The sequence below is a fragment of the Erpetoichthys calabaricus genome, chromosome 9 (genome assembly GCF_900747795.2).
Source record: "Erpetoichthys calabaricus chromosome 9, fErpCal1.3, whole genome shotgun sequence".
Taxonomy (NCBI): Eukaryota; Metazoa; Chordata; class Cladistia; order Polypteriformes; family Polypteridae; genus Erpetoichthys; species Erpetoichthys calabaricus.
In genome coordinates, this window is record NC_041402.2 from 162,322,543 (window position 1) to 162,342,449 (window position 19,907).

Consider the following 19,907-nt stretch of genomic DNA (forward strand, 5'->3'; position numbering starts at 1 on the left):
GCATTTTCTAAAAATAAATCCTCTTTTATAAAGATTCTGGTGGGATGTTTCTCTATTCAAATCGGAGGTTTACAGTACTCTGTCTTGCAACTGTCTTTTGAATTTTGAACTTTAAATGGTTTTTCTCTGTTTTAGGCCTAAACATCCCTGAAGATTGCCAGTTTCCTAGGGTCAGGCTCCCCAACTGTTTTGGTGCAGTCCAGTTAGGATTCTGGTTTGTATTTTGTGGGTCTTTTTGAAGGTCTCACCTTTTTATTATACAGTACGTGTACTGCAGCAATCATTACAGACATCTTTTGCCCTGACTGTCTTTTACAGTCAGGATATATGCCTTGTTGACCTTTATATTTTTAACATTATGTGTTACAACTTTCAGTTGTCCTGCAATAGAAACTACAATAGTACACAAAACAAAAGCCTTCACAAAATGGTGATGACCTATAGAAAACAAAACGGTGGTGCAGTGAAAGGAAATGAGTATTTAAATTTTTCAAAATAAACTGAAAGTAAAAACATTAAATTCAAATGCCTAAAACTGCAATTTGTTTACTTAGAAATAAAATGGTAAAAATATAAAATTCAATTCAGGATCAAAACATTTTCTCTTTCTGTCTATCTCTTTTCTATGGAAACAAGTGCAGCCTGTGACTGTTGGCTATGAAGATATTGGCCTCCTGACGGAACTCTCTGATTTAAGTCTTAAATGATTAATATTGGCACAGTTTTCCCCAGTTTTTGGATGTCACTATCATATGCTGGAATACATGCTCTCTAATGTCCTTGGGAATCTTCTGCATGGCATCTTTTCCCCCTACTTGTTTGCACCGGTTCTCTTCACCGTTTCACTTGTATGGCACCATACATATCCTGGTCTGTTACCTTCTGGAAGCCCCTGTGTTGCCACACCAACATTTAAAAGATCACTCCTATTTTCCTTGTATAGTTTTCTTTCTTTTTTGGAGTTGTCTTGATAGACATTCCTCAGCCCATTGCCACCTTGCCGCTAGTTACTTTTGTCATCCACTGTTCTTTCTTTCACATGGGTTATTCCAGTTTTCTCTCTCATCCTCAACATAATATTGTCAAATTCTCTTAATCCAGCTCCAGATATCAGTTAAATTGATTCTTTAAACAAATGTAGATGTAATCTTAAATGTGATTGTAAAAACCTGGCATCACATCTAGCGTTGCTTCCTGTGTTGCCCCAAGTGATGCTTGGAAAGGTGTAGGCTTCCCATGACCTTGCAATGGAAAGATTGGGATCAGTAAATAGATGGATGAATGAATAACCTGGGTAAGTAATGCTAGACTGTATTACTATGCACCTGCTTAAGGAAAAGGGAAAAATAGGTGATGCCACAAAGACATGCATTCTTTTTGAAACCCACCATGCAATTTTCTGTTTCTTCTCTTGATATCTTGTGGTAGCACTCGATGCCACTGCTCTGCTACCAAGCTGTTCCACCTGCCCATGGAAAAGTCATAAGAGATGCTTTGGAGCCTTGGAATCATTGGATAGAAAGGTTTTATCATCAGCTTGGATGGCCCAGCACAGGTTCTGCTCTAGAATGCCCAATAAGGGGTCAATGGCTGGTTGGCCAAAGTGTGTAGGCCTGCAGAGGTTTAAGTTTTTGTTTTCCTCTCCTCTGTTGTCAACTGGACAGAGTTCAACAATTAATTAATGAAGAGATATTCCATCCATCCATCCATTATCCAACCCGCTATATCCGAACTACAGGGTCACGGGGATCTGCTGGAGCCAATCCCAGCCAACACAGGTCGCAAGGCGGGAAACAAACCCCGGGCAGGCGCTAGTCCACCGCAGGGCGCGTACACACACACACACACACCAGACACACACACTATGGACAATTTAGAATCGCCAATGCACCCAACCTGGATGTCGTTGGACTGTGGGAGGAAACTGGAGCACCCGGAGGAAACCCACGCAGACATGGGGAGCGAACCCGGGTCTCCCAACTGCAAAGCAGCAGCACTACCCACTGTGCCACCGTACCACCCTGGAGAGATATTGTTTGTTTCAATTTTTGTTAGCCACTTTTAAACTACTTTGCTTAAACACAGAGGAATACAAGTCTGTATGTTTAAGAGTACTATTTCTATATTTTTAAATAGTGAAATTATACTTGCATTTTACCTGAGAACTTGTCACATCATTCTGTGCCTGCACTCAGTAAGAGCGCTATAAAAATAGATTAAATTAAACTATTATGTAATCAGAATAAGATCTGACTTTGACAATTTACCTAAAAAAGACTGAACTCTTTAGAGTGTAATCATCTTTTAAGTTAATGCATCAATTCTCTTAGATAAAGTACAGCATAAGATAATCCAAAGATATAAACCTCTGTCTAAATGTGAATTCACACAATTGCACAGCTGAACTACTTTGAATTTTACCAGGACGTGAGATGTCCCTGTAGTATGACTTGCATCAAGGTGGCAGCTCAAAGTTTCTTAGACGTTGAGGTAAAAGTGCAAAGTAAGGCAGGAAGAAAAAAGCAAGAATTTCACACCATCCACTTGCACTGTATCCTATTCCCATGTTTATTTTAAAAATAACGCTTTGGAAACTTTTGCTGTTCATTTTTTGTCTTCCATTGTGAAAGCAATTAATTAAATAGAGTCTTTTGATAACAATTTAAAAAGTTACTCATTAGAGAAGTTAGAGAGGAATGTAAATCCAGATTTTAACATTGTTTCTTTTGGAAAATCAGAATTTCACTTAAACTCTTTTTCATGCAGTAAATGTTACAATACTTTCTTGAAATGCACCCATGATATTCAATTTCTATTCATTTTTTCTCAGGCAGGTTAGCACTGCTGCCTCACAGCTCAGGTCACATTTATGTCCACAATAATCACCCCAGCACCATTGGCACACATTTCTTTAGCTGTCAGGGACACTTAGAAGATCTTTGCACCATTATAATCCACTCAAAACTTGTTCAGTTTCTCATTCCCTGTTGATGTCAATTCATTTTCTGTGTTCGGCAAAGTTCCAGAACATTAGTGCAGTTTTTCTAAACTCATGTCGAAGCTCAACACTAAGCACAATCCTTAAGCAAGTGTTTTTCATCCCAATAAGTAGATGCCAGTTGATTTTGCAGGTGTGTAAAAATTAACTTAGTCATATATTGAACAAATTAAACAGCAACAGAACATTCAGATGTTATCCATCCATCCATTTTCCAACCCGCTGAATCTGAACATAGGGTCACGGGGGTCTGCTGGAGCCAATCCCAGCCAACACAGGGCACAAGGCAGGAACCAATCCCGGGCAGGATGCCAACCTACCGCAGGACACACACAAACACACCCACACACCAAGCACACACTAGGGCCAATTTAGAATCGCCAATCCACCTAACCTGCATGTTGTTGGACTGTGGGAGGAAACCGGAGCGCCCGGAGGAAACACACGCAGACACGGGGAGAACATGCAAACTCCACGCAGGGAGGACCCGGGAAGCAAACCCAGGTCCCCAGATCACCCAACTGCGAGGCAGCAGCGCTACCCACTGCGCCACCGTGCCGCCCTTCAGATGTTATGCTCATGAGATATTATTTATTTAGGGAAGCTGAAAGGTGTGATGATTGCTCACTTTGCAGGTACACCAACCTAATAGCAGTTTGGTCAATGATTAGCCTGAAATTTTCTAGATGTGGACAAAAACAAGGTACTGAATGTTTATCACATGAATAAGGGTAGACTTAATGTTTGAAAGAGCTTGATATATCTTATACCACATAACATTAACCAAGGAGGCTAGGAAAGGGTGCCAGTCTATCTCAGGACATTACAGTTACAAGTTAACCTTAACAGAGATATCTTTGTGAATGCGAGAGAAAAGACTGAGTAATTCAGGGAGGAAAAATAATATGCCTACACAGGAATAACAAGTAAATAAAATCTATTATTATTATTAACATGTTATAACACACCAACTGTGAGCAGATTGAGAGTTAAGCCCTGTCTCCAGTCTTTTTGAGATATGAAGCAGCAGTGACCACAGGGGTGCACTTCACTACTACCTCTCAGTAAGTGGAGTTCACCAAAATCAATGCAATTAATGCAACAATGATCATCAATCAGTAAAAATGTATACTGTCAAGCATGTGTATCAGAGGGCCGCCTTCCGGGGTCATCAAAGGTAGGCACCTTGGGACACCAGGGGGCACAATCACTAACCACTTTGTTCCCTTTTCCATCCACAGCACTAAGAGAATTCCCAATAAGGGCAAGTGACCCCGCCCTCTTCTGGTCAATGAGGTATAAAATCGGGGAGCTCCCTGAAGGAGACATCTCATTTGGGATTTGAGCAGCCTGCTTGACAGAGCTCCAATCCTAAAGCTTGACTGCATTTCATGACCACCTGGCCTTAAACCAGTAGTTCTTTAATGTTTTTTTCTTGCAACTCAATTTTGTGTTCTTTGTGTATTCGCAACCCACAATCACTGTGAAATGTCATCCAGGGGATCTTCTTCCCTTTGTGGAAGTGATGACATAACAATCAATGCCAATCATCGCCTGGGGTTGGTTGTCCATCTTTGAGAATTGCCAACGTTGCAATCTGGGGGATTCTTTTCCCCTTGCAAGCTATGTCCCCACACAGGGCATTTTATAAACTGATCACAACTCCTTCTCATTCAGTACTATTGTAATTTGTGACTCTGCACAACCCAAGTTCAGACAAGTTAAGAAACACTGCCTTAAACTAACAGCACCTATGAGCACCTGTTATTTTGGTTTGTGCTCTACCAAGTTAATGGGATGGCTTGGTTGGTACCACAACATTTCATTTGAGCTCCTGTGTTTCTACAATATATACAGGGTACGCTGCCAAAAGTGCATATACAAAAACTAGGCAAGAAAACTTTAAATGGGAGTTGTTTAGCTTTTATTTAGCAAAAATATCTGCCAATAGGGGGTGGACCACCAGGGGGTGCACTGCCGCCCAAACCTGACACAAACAGACGTGGGACAAGTTCAGGACACACATTTTTCTTTTTCTTTTTTCCTGTGGGAAACGCTTACCCCCCGTTTCCCACGTGTACAGCTATGTTCCAGCACAGTACAAAACACAAAGCACACTTCTTTCTTTTCCTCCACTCCTTCTGTCAACCTTCGTCTTCTCCCACCCGACTCTGACTCTTGGATAGTGGCTGCTGGCTCCTTTTATAAGGCAACCGGAGGTGCTCCAGGTCCTCATTGACCTAGTTCTGGCAGCACTTCCAGGTGTGGCAAAAGTGCTGAAATTAAGAGTTCATCAGAAGTTGCAGCACCCCCCTGGCGGTGCCCACGGAACCCAACAGTGCTGCACCAAACTCCAGCTCCCATGGAGCCCCAACAGAGTCCATGGCACCACTGCAACCCAGGGGGGCTGCCTCCTAGCGTTGCGGTGCAGGTAATGCTCTGGATACGCTCCCTCACACCAGTCCTTCCAGCGTAGATGTGTCCCAGATGGCAAGGGCCTCGGCTGTGTGCCACAAGGGTAAGCAAAATTTACTTGAGAAAATTTCTTAAAGTAAGCTAAAATCACAAATACAAATTTTTAAATAAGTCAATAATTCTTACAATAAGGAAAACAACATTTATTGTCATAATATAAATACTTTTCACTTGCTTAGATGTCATTTTTTGCAGTGATATATATATATATATATATATATATATATATATATATATATATATATATATATATATATATATATATATATATAGTGGCAGGTGGCCGGATCCCGGGACACCCCTTCTACACATGTTACGGGGGAGCAATCATGGACTGCTCAATACCTCCCCCGGGACGATTGGTGGCAGCCTCCCTGGCTCAGGATGATGCCTCAGTTTCCTGCAGGGCTCCATGGGAGATGGAGTTCTCCACAGCCCTGTTGGGATCTGGGGTGGCCGCCAGGGGATGCTGCCTGGGCCCTTGAGCCGGCCTGAACAACTCTACAGCCCCACCCGGAAGTGCAATCAGAAGCAGGTGATCAAGCACCTGGAGCACTTCCGGGTAGGCTATAAAAAGGGCCGACAACCACCACTCATTAGAAGAGGACAAGGTTCCCAGGGAGGAGTGGTGGTGCCAAACGGGAGTTTATTTGTGGTTTTGATAAGTGCTTTTGGAACTGTGTATTGCCTGTGGGGTTCACGGGGAAGACATGCCCCACAGGTGAAGAAAATAAAGTCTTCTTGTGTGTTTTACACATGCCTCTGAGTGAGTCTGTGCCGGGTCAGGCGCTATACTGAAAAGTATATAAAAGTGCTGAGAATATTTTTTACTTTCTTCATTTTAGTGCCCCAAAGCACCTCCACCACAACAAACAGGCAATAACTATAATAATACAATAATTAAACAATTCTCTCCTCCCAGCAGCTCTGTCACACTCTCTCCCAACTCCGGCTCTCCTGCTGGGTTCCCATCAGTCCTTTATATAGTCCTTGACCCGGTCAGATGGAGCACTTGTATTTTCTTCAGCCCAGAAGTACTTCTGTCCTTCCGTCCCCATGACTTGGGAGTTCTTCTAGGCTATATTGGAAATGGAAATCCCGTGTCTCCCTGTAGCATCCTCTAGTGGCACCCATGGTACCCAACAGGGCTGTGAAGCCAAACTCCATCTCCCATAGTGCCCTGTGGGAATCTGGGGCACCGCTAACCTGCAGGGAAGTCGCCATCTAGCGTCCTGGGTGTTTCGGCCAGGTTGAGCTGCCAGCCATCCATCACAATATATAGTGATATAAATATATTCTCCAGTATACTAGAAACTCCAGCTGCTGAAACAGTCTAATATAACCAGAATTGATTTATTTATTTGTTAGTTTATTTATTTTTGTGAACCACTTCCTTCTAATCTTGGACTTGGTATTGTGGCATGAATCATCCAGAGTTCATGCTTGCAAGCTATGCAGTGATAATTTTGAATATCACCCATCAGTATTCACAAGAAACACTCCTTCCATCTGTATTACAGTACTGTGGGCCTATTCAATTAGGACTCTGCACAGGGCAGTGTGAGTGTTGATTGAATATGGATTGGACCTTTGAGGGCAGCACTGCCACTTGTGTGTCACCCCGGTGCTCCTAAGCAACTGCATGAAATAAGAGCATTTTAAACATATTCAGCATGAATATTTATAGTTTATTTGGAAAAAAAAGTTCTAAATGATGCAGGGGACACCTGACTGCCCACAGCTCAAAGAGACATACTGGACTTTCTCCATTGTGAACGCTGCCTTTAGAAATATAGGGATATGCGAGTTGTGTCGGAAAATCAATTCTTCACAGCAAAGGAGTAATAAATTGCAGCACCCTTCAGCTTCACACTAAAACCTCTTTTCATTCCACCAGCATTTCAATACTTCCCTGTCAAACTGAGATTTGTTTTTAATTTCTTGATGTGAAGAAAAAATAAACACACCTATACAGAAACTCAAGCTGGGGGCGTGAAGGTGTGGGTTATGGGGGGAAATTTATGAAGCTGTGGATGAAAAACAGTTTTCATAAGCAATTATTAAGCTAATACTCTTCAAAAGTTAAAAATGAGACCTTATAAATCCTGGGATTTGCCTGCCTCGGTATCGCGTTTGATAAGATTATTAAGTGCACCCACCCACTCAATCTCATATGCAGATTAATGAAATTAAACCAACATATTTATTGATTTATTACATCTGTGACCATGAGCCCTCCACCTACTCTGCTAGTGACAGAATATAACAACATGTTCTCAACTTTGAGAAGTTTGCAAATGGTGCAAAAATTATGACATTTAAGTAAATATAAGAGTAAATTGCCCATTAGTTAAATAATCCACAGTCCTACTTTCGCCTGGTCATTGCCCTCCACTTTCTGTGTTATTTCAGTATTAAGGTGGGTACTCTGCTCTCCTGCTTCATCCTGAAGACATGCATATTAGGTTGATTAGTGAGTTTAAGTTAACCCCATGTGGTTTTGTACCCAGCAAGGAATTAGTTTCATGACTGGGTATGTTTCCTGCCTTGTACCTGATACTGCCAGGATAGGCATTATCTCCCTGTGTCCTTGACCAGCTACTTCTCAGTGGAATTGTTTTATTTTATTCTATTACTACTGGTTCCTTTGTTATTTTATCTCATTTCTTTTTAACTATATTTTTACATATAATACAGTATGAGCCAAAATGAAGTATCACATTTCTCAAGGTCATTGTGTGAGATAGAGGCAGCTGAGTGGGTTGGGGTTGGGGTCCTTTGATAGGCGAAACCTTGTATTTTCAGTCAGCAAACATGCCTTGGTCCAGTGTGCATCGTGCATTCGCTGTTGAAGCGTTCTTCAAAAACAACAAATCCATGATCACTATGCAACACACCTTCCGAATGCACTTCAGCATTCCTCCTAATGGTGACGTCCCAAATCGGAATGCAGTGATGAGGCACATTTCCATTTGAATGGTTGCGTAAATATGCAAAACTTTCGCTATTGGGCTGAAAATAACCCTCATGAACTTCACCAGAGACCCCTGCACAGTGTGCATGTTACAGTTTGGTGCACAGTTGCAGAATTTGGCATTGTAGGACCTTACTTATGTGCAGAAGGGAGAGCAACGGTAACCGTCACTTCAGAACATTACACTGAAATGCCAGAGAACTTTGTTGCAGTCCCAACTGGAGGAAATGGATATGAGTGGATGCCTGCGCATATGGCATGGAGATCCATGCAAGTTTTGCAGGAGATGTTTCTAGGGAAGCTGATCTCCTTGTGCAGTGATATCAGGTAGCCTTCACGTTCGCCTGATCTTGCTCCGTGCAATTTCTTCTTGTGGGGCTATCCCAAGTCGAAGGTGTACACACAACAACTTCAAAACTTTGAAGCCCTCAAGGACACTATTCGCCATGAAATTGCTGCTGTTCCCCTTAAAATGGCCGAATGAGTCATGCGAGCTTTCAGAAATCATCTCGAAGAGTGTATCACTAATGATGGCCACCACCTTGAGATGTCATTTTTAAAACACAGCAAAAAAAATCTATTTTGTATACCCTTTCTTGTGTTGTAATGAAATTTCTTTTATCTTGTATTGTTTTTGTAGTATAAACATTTGAAATGTGGTGCCTCTTTTTGGCTCACCCTGTATTACTGTTTTAATTTTTTTTTTTGCTTGTGTTATGTGTTGTAGCATTATTTGTTTTTTTATGAAAAGTAGTGTAATTTATGATTTTTGAATCTAGTTTCATTGTAATTATGTTACAATGAAAATAAAGTCTTTCTTCTTCTTCTTCTTTTTTTTCTTCTTGGAAAAACAAATAATTTTATTTTCAGTCACTCTCTTCACCATCTATTATGGTCATGACATGCTGTTCTTCTCCAGAATGACCTCTACTGAGTTTTGCAAAATGTCTGTGCAGTCAGTAATCTGTTCTCTTCATACAGTATAAGAGATATGACATATGAGCCCATCATGGTGCAGTATATCTGCTAATAACAATTATCCCAGGCTAAAGCAGATTGCATTTTCCACTTAAGGTGTATCACTAACCTTAAATGCTAGACACACAACAAACGCATTGAAGCAGCAATTCAGTGGAAACCATTCAAAACTTCCCCAGCCTTAGAAGCACCATTGTGCAGTGACATTGGTCTGTTTGGGGTAGTATCTGTTCCCTGGCCTAATCTAATTGTCACATTTTTTTTTTCTTATTTCTCCTTCTGAACAGAACAGCTCCATATGCCTCTGTGCACATATCAGCACTAGCAGCATTTACATTAGTGATGAGCAAAACACTGTTTCTTTTTACCTACAGTTTTGCGAAACTTATATTAAAATTCATTTCACAGGTGGCTTAGGAATTTCAGAATGTGAAAGTTACTAAGAAAAAGTATTTTGAGGCTTTTATGTGGCTAGAAAACAGAATATTTCCCCCTAAAGCTTCATGTATACTTCTGTGTTAATTTCTTCAGCTGTGTAATGCATGTAATCCGTCACACACCCCTAATATGTATTCTATTTATGTCGCTCAGTCACATCACTGCAGAGGTGTGCAGTGCATTTTTAATAATGTGACACATGAAGACACATCAAAACATACCATTGGTTACATTACTATGTTTTGTCTCTGTATACCAATTACCTAGCAACCTCCTTATCCTACATTATATGGCCAAAGATTTTGGACATCTGACCATCATACCTATATGAGATTGATGTACATCCCATAACAAAACCATGGGCATTAATACAGACCTGACCCCTCTGTGAAGGCTTTCCACAAGATTTTGAAATGTGTCTTTCTGAGGTCAGGTACTGATGTTGGACGAAAAGATCTGACTCACAATCAGAATTTTAATTCATCCCAAATATATTCAAGAGTTTGTCTGATTGGCTTTTTCTACAGCAATACAGTCAGGCTTTAACAGAAAAGAGCCTTCCACAGACATTTGCCATGGAATTGGAAGTGCATAATTGTCTAAATTGTCATTGTATGCTTCAGGATTAACAGTACCCTTCACTGGAACCAAGGGGCCATGCCCAAACCCTGAAACATGGCACCAGGGGATTATCTCTGCCCCCAAATTTTACAGCTGGCGCAATGCAGTCCAGAAGGTGTTCCCTTGAACTACACCAAACCCAGATTTGTCCATCAGATCGCCAGACAGTGACACGTGTGTTATCACTCCAGAGAAAATGTTTTCACTGCTCCAGACTCCAATGGCAATGTACTTAGACCACTCTGGCCAACACTTGGCATTGCATATAGTAATCTTAGGCTTGCATGCAGCTGTTTTCCAATAGAAACCCATTTCAGAAAGCTCTCAATGCACAGTTCTTGTTCTAATGGTACTTCTAGTGGAAGTTTTGAACTCAGTTGTGAGTGATGGAGCAGAGGATAAGAGATTTTTATAAACTTGGTGCTTCAGCAATAACCAGCACCATCACATTCGCATCACAATAACAGCATTTACAGTTGACCAGGGCAAATCTAGCACAGAAGAAATTTCAAGTGCTGGCTTGTGGCAAAGGTGGCATCCCATTACAGTGCCACATTTAAAGTGACTGAGCTCTTCAGTACAACCCATTCTACTGCTGATGATCGTCAATGGAGATTGCGTGGCTGTGTGTTTGATTTTTATTTGTTAACACTAGAATCCCTGAAGCCTATGAAAAAACTTATAATCCCAGACTACCTTACATCCCTTCGCACCTCTCCATCAGTGTCTTTTGTTTTGTAAATGTGTCAATCAGCACAATCAGAGCTGCATCCCCGATCGATGGAGCTCAAGTCGCAAAGAAGATTCTCAGAGCTCAATTCTGTTTAAGTGGGTGTGAGGTGCCTGGAGTCGTATAGGGTAAATCATATATCATTATTTGGAATACATCCATTTCTTGTGTGTTCCGTGTCTAAAACGATCTATGTAAATGTAGGATGATGGGGAATGCAAGGCAGGAATTGTTGAACACATAACTAAAACAGAAACGTTTTTCATGGTTTAGTAATAATTGACAAAATGTAGACATGAAGTGTATCATGTGTGAAGACTGAAATCCAAATATCAAATAAGCACTTTCACAAAAGGTACAAGTATAACAAAACAAGTGTGCTTTTATTCAAGAATATAACCTAAGATAAAGAAGTTGGCTTCTTTTTCCATCAGCTTTTTTTGTAAGAAGTTGGGGTGTCCACGTTTTTTTGGACATGTTGTGCAGTTGAGGATATGAACGCTTCTGGTGATTATTTTTTCCAATAGAGATCTTTATTTAAGCACAAAATGACAAGCAGACACCTGAAATTAAGAGTGATAAAACACTTCTGGAAAGAAGCAAAATGCCTTTCTTTCTGTGTGAATTGCATGAATTTCACTGGAAGTGAGACACAATTCATTTCATCATTTTTTTGCAAAACGAAAAATTGAGTGTCACTGCGTATTCAATTTTGTATGAATCATTTCACTCATCACTATTTCATATTACTATCACTCCCTTTACATTTCTTTGTAAATGTCTCACCCCTTACAATTTTTGAAAATTTCCATTGTAATGGGTTGAAGGATTGGCAGGTGTGCTGTAGTCATTAAAGCTTGTAGTTATCAAAACACCATCTAAAACTTTAGCAATGTATGAACTGTACTGAAAATGATTTTGATGTCTTATGCACACTGTCAATGGCTTCAGTGCCTTTAATAAGTTGGGTCAGGTCTGACTGGATATTTTTTTTTGGCATAACCCTTTTTCAAACCTTAAAGATCAATGCGAGTCAAAAATGTTATAAGTAGTGAAAGGATTTTAAGAATAAACACTTCCCATGGTGCACCAGTCCCACTCATCTTACCCAAGCTACCCTGTCAAAAGGTCCTCAGAGGATCAAATGGCATTGATTCCTGCACAGACAGGGGTGAGAGGCATGACAGTCACAGCAAGCCTGAAAGCAGACAAGAAATCCATCAAAAGGCACAAATTAGAAATTAAGCTTCAGAATGCAACACTGACCTCTGGCCAACCAGCTCCTAACCAAATCCACAGAGGACAACCACTTTTCTTTATTGGAGCCAGATGATCCATTGATCTGTGCTGTTGTAAGTTCAAGTAAGACTAAGTTAAAGGTAGACAGTTTCCAGAAATTTACAGAGACAGAGATTTGGGATTTCCAGCAAGTGGCTAGGACTAATTTAGCAGCAATCGAACTCAGAAAAAAGCATCTGCTGGATAAAAGTGAGAGTAAGTGCAAAGAGGCCCAAAGGGAATGTTAGCAGTGAGAGAATGGAAGACAGACGAGAACTGCTATAATTTAGCACCCATGCCAGGGTAGTTTTCTGCCTTACACTTAATGCTTCCAGGAAAGAATTCAGCCCACTGGGACCCTAAAAATGTATTTCACAGTTTCCTCCATCTCATCATGCAAAACCTGTTGGGAATATACAGGATTCCGCCAAAAAGCAACTGAAAACTCTGGTTGTCTCAGAGCATGATCTGCCAATTTTTAAAGAAGGGACAAAAAGTGCATCTGGGAGAGAACAGTCCAGAAGAAACCATCGTGTCATTTTCTTACCCACTTTAATCCAGACCAGGGTCGCAGGTGGTGCTGGAGCCTATCCCAGGTAGCACAGCGCACCCTAGACAGGGCGCAAGTCCATCGCAGGGCAAAGACACACACATCCCCACAACAAACACACACTAGGGCCATTTTAGGGTCACCAATTCACATAACCTGCATGTCTTTGGCCAGTGGGAGGAAACCCACACAGACTCTGGGAGAACATGCAAACTGTACACTGGGAGGACCCAGGCCTCGAACCCTGGTCTCCTTATTACGAGGCAGCAGCTGTACCACAGTACGCAGCCTTGGGGTGATGATTGATGGCCAGCTATCGCTCCCTGACCACATTGGAACTGTCACTTGTTCATGTCATGTTGCTGTGCGTAGCATTTGCAAGATCAGGCTGTGTCTGATGGATTAGTCCGCATAACTTTTGACCCGGGCATTGGTCCTGTCATGTCTGCTACTGCAACTTTTTACTGGCAAGGGAATCAAGTATGTGATACCAAGCCACTGCAGATGATTCAAAATACAGTGGCACGTCTTGTTCTCAACCAGCCAAGACGGGCACATTTCACTCCTGTTTTCAGTCACTACACTGGCTCCCTGCTGCAGCAAGTGTTAAGTTTTAATACTGATACTTGCCTACAAAGCAGTCAGTGGATCAACACCTATGTATACTGAGGCCCTCATAAGGTCCTAAGCTCCAATCCCTACATGGCATCAAATTTCAATCCAGAATGATTATCATGTGTTCTCTAACTCATATCAAGCCTTGCGCTGCGACTCCTCTCGATATCCAGAGTACCCGGCAAGATGAAACACCTCCTTTTGGGAACGCTGGTAATACCAACACAACCCTCAGCAACTGTTCAGGGTCTTGTCAAGGAAGGTCTTCCACATCACATTAGGATCGGCAGTCACACCCAAATGTGTATATCTTACTCCTACTCTATTGGGCAAGGTCGTGGGGTTCTGCGACTGTGGGGCATCTGTTGGTGAAGAAAGATTCACTGATCTTGATATTGCTGACAATGCTATGATCTTCGCAGAGTCAATGGAGGCTCTCTAGAGACTGAACGAGGAGTCTGAGTGTCCTGGATCAAAACCAAGATCCAGGCCTTTAATAACCTCTTAGGCACTTACCTCGACAGTGACATTCATGTCTCTGTTGACTCTTCCTATGAAGTCAGTAGACGGATTGGGAGAGCATGAGGGGGTCATGAAGTTGCTGGAAAGGCATGTGTGGCATTCCTGATATCTATACAAAGGGACGAAGGTCCAAGTCTTTAGAGTCCTGGGGCTTCCTGTCTTGATATATGGTTGCAAGACATGGACACTATCCAGTTACCTGAGATGAAGACTGGACTCCTTTGGTGCTGTGTCTCTTCAGAGAATCCTTGGGTATTGCTGGTTTGACTTTATGTCACATAAGTGGTTGCTCATGGAGTCCCAAATAAAGCACATTACCTGCATTGTGATGGAGCATCAGTTACAACACTATGGCCATGTGATGTGATCAAGCTAGTAGGATCCTTATTGTTGAGGACCCGAGTGGTTGGACCAGGCCAAGGGGACACCCACGTAACACCTGGCTGCAGCAGATAGAGGATCATTTCCTGAGGATGGGACTGGACTGCGTGTCTCCTTGGAGGGTTGCAAATTAGGATCCGAGCTTTTTGTCATGTGGTGGGTGTGGCAACATGTTCTACTAATGCATGTTCCCCAGGCTGACCTGACCTCTAACTCATGTTTCAAAACAGACTACCACAATCATATTTTCTTGATTATGTTTGTCTAAAAGTGTCTACTAAGTGAACAAATGAAAATGTGGATGTGTTGTAGGAAAGCCGCTTCCTAAGAGTCTGTTGGCACTCACTGTAGCAATTCATTTCTTGTCTTTATGTGTACTACCCTGTTTTCAGGGCAGACGAGAGGCACAATGGTTTATTCTGGTGCTTCATACTTCCAGGAAACTGGATTCTAATCCTGATCTGGTCATTGTTTACATGCAGTTTGTCCTGTGCATACTTGAGATTTCTCGTGATAAAATGTTAAATGACTTTAAACAGTTTGTGTGGGTAAGTATGAGAGATTGTGCCCTGCAATACTGAGCTGCCATATCTAAGGTTGCTTTCTGTCTTACTTCCAGTTTTTCTAGCTAGACTTCAGCTCGTTGAGACCTTCAAATTTAATTAAGTGGCTTAAAAAAGGGATGGCTTGACACTGGCTCTTGTCTTTATGATCACTGTATAGCATGAAAATGTCACAAAGAAGATTTCTTTAAAAATATTATTATTATTAATTGATTGATTTAGTTATTAATCTTTGTTTGTTAAACAAATTAAACAAATTTCACTTCCAGCAAGTGTGATGGTCAATGGTGTATGAAAATTAATTCTGTAATTAAAAGATACTGTATGTAAAATGTATCTTGTGGAAAGATGCAGTGAGTTGTACAATTTCTACCAGACCTCCCCCCAAAAAAAAATGCCAACGTTTGTGTTTCTAAAAGTACACCATTTATAAGAGTTCTAGCTTATAAATTTGTATGTTGCGACATAGGAGTTTGGTATAATATAAGGAAAAGCTGGCCACTATATTGCCTGTCTAAAGCAGTGTCTTAAAAGCCCTAAAGAGAGAAAGGAGAGCTTACTTTACTGTCATTTAAGCCCTGGGAATCCAGCTTAGGTGCTAATATTGAACTTTAAGAGTCTAATGGATTGAAAAACAACTGTCTCTATCCTCTGCAGTATTTTACCACTCCCTTGAGAGGAGGCCACGCACCTTATACACAATACTAGAAAAGATTTCACTGGTAAAGTTCTATATAATAAAGAAAGCAATACTATATATTATTTAACTATATCGCATACTATATTTAATTGTACATCATTTTTTCTTATACTCAGTGCAAAAACTGGAATGTGCCAACATTCCTCTCAAGAACTGAATAAAATAAATCAATATGCAGAGGGCCTCAGTTAGACCTGACATAAGTCATCTTCTGTGAAGTATAATCTACAATATTCTTTATAGAACAGAAACTGAGTGACAAATCTTCAGGTAGAGGGACAGGATCATACTGAACTCCAATATATAAAAGTATACCATGCAAATATATCAAAACATCTCTCCTCACCTTAGATAGTCATATGAATGTTCAATATTGCTCTGTTATGAAGAAATATTTAGTGAGGACTCAAAGTAAGACAGAGTCTCCAATGCCTAATTAGAAGTCTCACTGCTTTTTTTTTTCTCCAGTGTAGGAACAACTTTGAAGAAGTGAACAGGTGTACACATTGTAACACCTCTGGGTCCGGACCTTAGAGAGACACAGTCTTTGGGTCATGGCAGACTGGCTTGGGGGGGGCATCAGGAATACCTGCAAAGCTGGCTATAAAGCAGGCCCCTTGAACAGCAGGTAAGAGGTTGGCACTGATAACAGCATTTATGGAGCACTTCATATGTGTCTTCTGGCTGCTAAAGCCCAACGCTTGACATGTAAAGCGGTCTGCAGACCGTGGTGATACTTGTGGGTTGTCTCTAAGCCTGAGTGAGCAGAATAAGGCAAAGCCGGCATTCTGTGCATCAGTGGACTAAGGGAGCATGAAAGGCTACCGAAAACATGGATGGTGCTGGTGGAGGCATACTGAAGAAATGAAGGAACCATAAATGTCCTTTTCATTTTTATTTTCTTATACTTACAAGAGAAGATGCTGTGTAATTAGAGATGCCCAGGCCTTTAATGACCTCCTAGGCACAGCCATCAGCAGTGTGCCTGCCTGTGGAGAGGTTTAAATACCTCAGCAGTGACATTCATGTCTCTGGAGACTCTTCTTATGAAGTCAGTAGACAGATTGGGAGATCATTGGGGGGTCATGAGTTCACTGGAAAGGGGTGTGTGGCACTTCCGATATCTATGCAAAGGGACAAAGGTCCAAATCTTTAGATTCCTGGTGCTTCCTGTCTTGCTATATGGTTGTGAAACATTAACACGATCTGGTGACCTGAAACAAAGACTGGACTCCTTTGGTACTGTGTCTCTTTCGGAGCACCACTGGTTTGACTTTGTATTGAATGAGCAGTTCTTCATGGAGTCCTGAATGAGGCACATTATCTGCATTGTGCGGGAGTGTCAGTTGCAGCACTACGGCCATGTGGCTTGCAGGAGCCTCATTTTAGAAGACCCGAGTGGCTGGACCAGGCCAAGGGGTCACCCACGTAACAAATAGCTGCAGCAGATAGAGGGTCATTTCTGGAGGGTGGGACTGGACCATGTGTCTGCCTTGGGGGATTGCCAACCAGGATCCCAAGCTGTTTTGTCATGTGGTGGGTGTGGCAACGCACTGTACCAGTGCATGCTCCCCAACCTGACCTGACCTGTTGTAAACTGATTCTTTTTGAGTATTTCAGTATTGAATAATTCAGAGAGCTTAGATCTACTGGTCAGTTTTCTCTTGTGGTGACTCGTACCAAATGCAAAACTACAGTAAGGGATACAGGGCTTTTGCAGCTGCTGCAGCTTGTCTGTGGAATTATTTACCTTATTACATTAAGGAATCTCTTTCAATTGAACTGCTTAAATCTAAGGGCAGCACGGTGACACAGTGGTAGGGTTTACTTCCCGGGTACTCCCAGCATGGAGTTTGCATTTTCTCCCCGTGTCTGCGTGGGTTTCCTCCGGATGCTCCGGTTTCCTCCCACAGTCCAAAGACATGCAGGTTAGGTGCATTGGCGATCCTAAAGTGTGTGCTTGATGTGAGTGTGTGCCCTGCGGTGGGCTGGCACCCTGCCTGAGGATTTGGTCCTGCCTTGCGCCTTGTGTTGGCTGGGATTGGCTCCAACAGACCCCTGTGACCCTATGTTAGGATATAGCGGGTTGGACAATGACTGACTGACTGACTGTTTAAATCTCGATTGAAGACACATTTCCATTCTCTAGCTTTCCGTGACCTTCAGTGATACCGATGGTTCCCTCCTCTTAGTTCATTTGTTTGTCTCAATTCACTGCTGATTGTATTGTGTTTTATTATATTTTATTCTATTTATTTTATATTTATTGTATGCTTTAATGTAAAGCACTTTAGGTACAGCATTACTGATGTTGTTTAAAATGTGCTCTATAAATAAATTGACATTGACATTAACCTTTCTGGCCTATCTGTTCACTTTGCCAAGTCTTGTCATTCTACTCTGTCATCAAAAAGATGTTTCATTCCCAGAGCTGCTTCTCATTATGTGTTTTGTTTATGAAGATGTTTTAAACTGTGTGAAAATCTAAGTAGGACAGCTGTTTCTGAGAAGACGGGAGCTCATCATTTCAATGTAAAATTAGTTAGATTGTGTATATTGTCCATTGCAATGTTTGGTAAAGCAAGACCTAAACCCCTTGAACGTGTCTACATGCTATACATTGTTGTAGCCACACGAGTGGCCGTTTGAAGGAGCAGGCTATTTGCAATATGACAGCTGGACCAAATAATGTGGACATGCTTATTCAGCATGCCAAAATATTGAAGGAGTACTGAAAAATGCAAAAGGAGTCTGTTCCTTATCAGTATCCTGTATTTACACAATGTAGAGCACATTTGTGCAAAATTCATTCCTTAGAGATGAATAAAATTCTCTACCAAATCTTTATAAACACATTAAAATATCATTTACTGTATGTGAGCTGCTCAATTAAAGAGTAAAAAAAACAGCAAAACAAATAATTGCCTGTAGCTCTAATATAATCTGTTATCCATGTGTAACATATATCATTGTTTGTGTGAAAGCAAAAATAAACCAAATATTGAAAATGTAGTCTCTAGGGTTTAGGTAAGCACATTGCACCAACAGATGGTCACACTTTACTCCATTTGGAAACTTCACACAGTAGATGCAACGCTCTGCCTGTCCTATGGATGTAGGCACCTTGGAGGCTTTTTCAAATTTCACAAATCATATGCTGCGATTGCTGGGGGAGATTAGAGAGCAACAGGCCAGACCTCCTGACCAGCTGGATTTTCCTTTTTCTTCTATGCATGAGAATCAACAGTCTGTAGGAAACGCTCCTTTTGGTTATAGGGTGATTGACATTGGTGTGTAGGCAGTGTGATCCAGGAGCTAAAAGCAGAAATGGAGTTTAAATTCTGCAGATATCACATCCCAAAATCCTGAGATAATCATGCACTGTAACTAACCTGCGATTTTGTCACATACTTGTAATAGCACGCTGTTTTACACCTCTAAAAACTGGCTGTTACAACAAGATTCTCAAAAGCAGAGTTTAAAACTGAAAGACACTATATAACAAAAAGATTCTTGGGAAAAAAAGAGAAGTAGATCACACAGACTTACTATAATACTTCTTTCTTGTTAGCAATTGAATGAATGATTTTGTCCAAAATGAAAATCTTGTCAACAGCAACTAATGATGCATGCAGAACCTATTTGTACACATGACCATTCGTCTGCTTGTGATAACACTGACTGTCCTCTTCCACCTCTCAACAGGCATGCTTAATTGCCATATAATTAGTAGTTGTGAATTTTTAATGCCAAGCTGGAAACATTGCTATTTTCAGAGATGGGGGATCATTTACTGGGTCTCAGGACAAAGTGTTGTATGTGTATGCCTAACAATGTGTTTTAAAATATGAAAGTGTAACAGAAGCTGCCTGTTCATAGCCAGGCCACGTGTCACTTAGGAGAAAATGAACACACCAATGAGGACAATATATATATGTCTGTATACATACATGCTGTAATGAAAAATGTAAACTCAAAAAATGGATGTATGGAGAAATACATGAATGTGCTGTACACATTGTGAAGGGGAGAACTACTTACTGTAGTGGCTAGTTTTGACTTGGAACAAAGCACCAAATTATCA